The sequence below is a fragment of the Rhamphochromis sp. 'chilingali' genome, assembly GCF_963969265.1.
Source record: "Rhamphochromis sp. 'chilingali' genome assembly, chromosome: 6".
NCBI classification, from domain to species: domain Eukaryota; kingdom Metazoa; phylum Chordata; class Actinopteri; order Cichliformes; family Cichlidae; genus Rhamphochromis; species Rhamphochromis sp. 'chilingali'.
In genome coordinates, this window is record NC_137933.1 from 43,190,583 (window position 1) to 43,193,900 (window position 3,318).

Sequence of the window (3,318 nt, forward strand, 5' to 3'; positions counted from 1 at the left end):
GCTGGAGGAGTGCTGGCATCAGCTCTTTCGATGGTAAAGATAGCAAGGGTAATTTGTTCCAGCTCCCTCTGAACAGCTGTAGCTTAGACACAAAAACATAGAAAAATGGCATCCAGTTTTAAAAAAAGAAAGGGCCAAAGCTACCCTTTAATGACGTAAACACAATATTAGGAACATGCACCCCAGTGCGCCACTATTTTAGACTACAGATTCAACGATAAATATAAATAGTTTGGGTATACAAGAAGATTTCCCAAAACATTTAAACAGGTTCCATGCAAATTACAACAACAACAACATTACAACATGCAACAACATTAGTTATTCAAAATTTGGTTTAATACAGATAAAAAACTAAACTAAAATTACCAACCAATTATTCTTTGAAGAGGATGCTTGGGTCTTCATTCAGGTAAAAAGGTAGTGCCCTGAGGACACACTCCCTCCCCTTTTCAATGGTTTCCTTCTGTAGAGAGTGGCAGAGATACAGGAAGAGAAAACAGATATACTTTAGGATGACAAACTCACATTATACGCAAAATGAATGACATATCCACTGCACAGATAGACATGTACACAAGACCAACTAATCATCACATGGACATGAATAGTTAACCTGTTGGGCAGGGTTTCCACCACATTATATATGTCCATAATGGAGGTAAAGACAAACTAATACATCATCTTTTTTGCATTCAAAACATAACATAAAAACATTCACTTCTGGTTTAACCTAAATCAAGGGATCAGATTTTACATATGTTTAGGTAATTTAAATTTTCCAACGTTTTGAGTACCAAACTTTGTCTTGCTTAATATAAATGTAAGTGCACTGTGCAGCTACCATACACTAGCTGTTTAAATTTGAAAATGATCTTATTAGCCATAATATTTTGCTACCAACAGAATAACGCACCTGTGTGGCTGGGGCCAAAGTTTGTCTAATTTTCTTCCCTGCAACGCCTCCTTTTTTTCTTGAAGACTTTTATGAGCTGGTCAGTGTATTGGTCAAGTTGTGTAAAAAGCCTTGGAACATGTGCAGCAGTAGTAATCCTCACATATTCTGCTTCCACCTGAAAATATGTCAACAAACACAACATACTGTACTGTAAATATACATACTATATGTACACATATACAGACTAAAACTAATGTAGTAAGACCTCATTAAAGCTATAATTTTAACACAAACATTTACACAAAATGCTAATGGAGCCATTACAGCTTTTATTGTTATTTATCAAGTTCCAAAAAATATTGATCACAGCTGATCTGAAAAGAATTTCATGCCTCAGGCCCTTGAACTGCAACCATGGTTCAGATGTGGAGAAGAAATAACAGGGGCATGGGATGGGTCACAAAAGAAAACTTAACTTATAAAACAGTTTTGTTTTTAAAAGTATAACAGTTCACATACCACATACAAGCTCAGCAATACCACATACACCACATCAGTATAGGAGGGAGCAGGTAAAGGCAGGATCTGAGATTTATAAAGAAAAAAAAAAATTAATTCCTTAATTTCAAGAAGCAAATTATTGTTTGAATTACAACTAAATAAAATACTACTCAGAAGAAAAGCAAGAGATTGACACTGCCATGTGCTAACTTTCTATAGAAGCAATTATCACCAGGTCTGTCGACCTCCATTGTCTGTCCACTCATATGTCTTGAATAATTTTATTAAAAAAAGTAAGTGTGTACTTTCACAAACTGTAATTTATAACTACATTGATATGTATAACTCCGCTAGGAAACATGCTGTATTTACAGACCATTTTTACATAATACAGATTACTGATAGAGCAGAACAATGGTGTCAGTGGCTTTCGCCCTTGACTTTTTGGATTTTAAATGTCACTTTATGCTATCCTTGCTATCCTATTCGATATTTCCGACTCTCGGATTACAGAAAAGGAATCCCAAGAAAGCAAATGGAAAACCCCATGAACCCCTGTAGCTAATCCCTTAATAAAACAAAAAACAATAAAAATGTTTCTTACACAGTCCACAAAATAAGCATGTCCAGGACCCAGTAAAACTAATGTAAAACAAGCACACGCAAACGATATAACATGTCTTGTAAGACAAACGCAAAATATAACCATGCTGGACATATAGATACTACACAACATAGTCAAAGAAAAAAGTGGTCTTACCTCTCAAAGAAACAGCAGCTTGGCGCCAAAACAGCCTTTTTCAGTTAAATTTGAAGTCTTGTGCATGAGCAGGCACAAGCCGTGAAACCTTCTTGTTCTGCGCGGTTTCATTACAACTGTTTTTGCATTACTGCCACCTTGTGGATATACAAGGTATATCGATCCTAATTGACTTAACTTAAATGTTATGCGATCAAGTAACACATTAGTATTATGTACGTTGAATAATAGACACAATTACGTAGACTTGATTAGAAAAACATATGTTAACTTAACAAAAACATATTTTAAGTAAAATGAAAATAAATAATTAATATACACTGAACAATCCACCTCATTCATTTTTTTGAGTGTAGATGGCATTACCTTGGCCTCCAGTAACACGGTGAGGAATCTTGAAGTCATTAGGACATGTCCGTCAATGTGCATATAAAACAAATATGTGGAACTGCTTTCTTCCATTTACACAATAGTTCTAAAATATCTCTCAACCGGTTTTGGCAGATGCATACCTCTTCTTCAGCCTGGTTCTGCTAGAGGTTTTGCACTATTAAGAGGGAGTTTCTCCTTCCCATAGCCACAAAAGTGCTTGCTCATGAAGGGCTGTTTGATTGTTAGGGTTTCTCTGTAATATTAAGCACCTTGAGGCAGCTGTTGGTGATTATTTGGTACTATATTAATAAAACTGAACTGAAAAATTCAAACAGTGGATAAAGTTGAATCGAGTTGAAAAGAGGGTTTTCAGGAAATGCTATTGAATGTTCAGTGTCTATGCCATATGTAAGAACAAGACTGACACTGTGGTCAAAGTGGTGCGTTAAGTGTCTATTTACAGTGAACATTGACATATATACACAGTACTGACAGGGGGAAAAGACTAGGCTCCAGGGAGAACGGAGTCCAGAAATCCATAACATTTCAAACACTCCACACTCACTCAGATCAGGCAGGCTCACCAAACACTCCAGGGAAGATCTGTACAGGGAGATAAACAGGAGACAATTTAATCATTGTTCTTCTCCCTGCAACCTAAGCAGCCAGGGCTTTACCAATTGAGTAGTTCAGCCTTCCAGGGAAGAATGCCAGTCTGCCACTACCTCAAGTAGCGGCCACAATTGGGATCATTATAGGCAGGTGCATTGATTACCAATGGTGTGTA

At 36.6% G+C, this 3,318-nt stretch overlaps 1 long non-coding RNA gene across 2 annotated transcripts in view; it reads right to left on the minus strand.

Moving 5' to 3' along the window:
* Positions 1-2,399, minus strand: part of LOC308398332 — a 3,827-nt gene extending 1,428 nt beyond the window's left edge. Inside the window, exons 1-5 of one of the 2 annotated variants that reach the window (XR_013971924.1) lie at positions 2,160-2,399; positions 1,418-1,483; positions 917-1,073; positions 374-466; positions 1-82 (exon numbers count right to left, since the gene is read on the minus strand). The exon at positions 1-82 is cut by the window's left edge and continues 1,428 nt beyond it. This is a non-coding gene — a long non-coding RNA (uncharacterized lncRNA). The other variant, XR_013971925.1, reaches the window with a different exon arrangement.
* Positions 2,400-3,318: the final 919 nt, after the last annotated feature.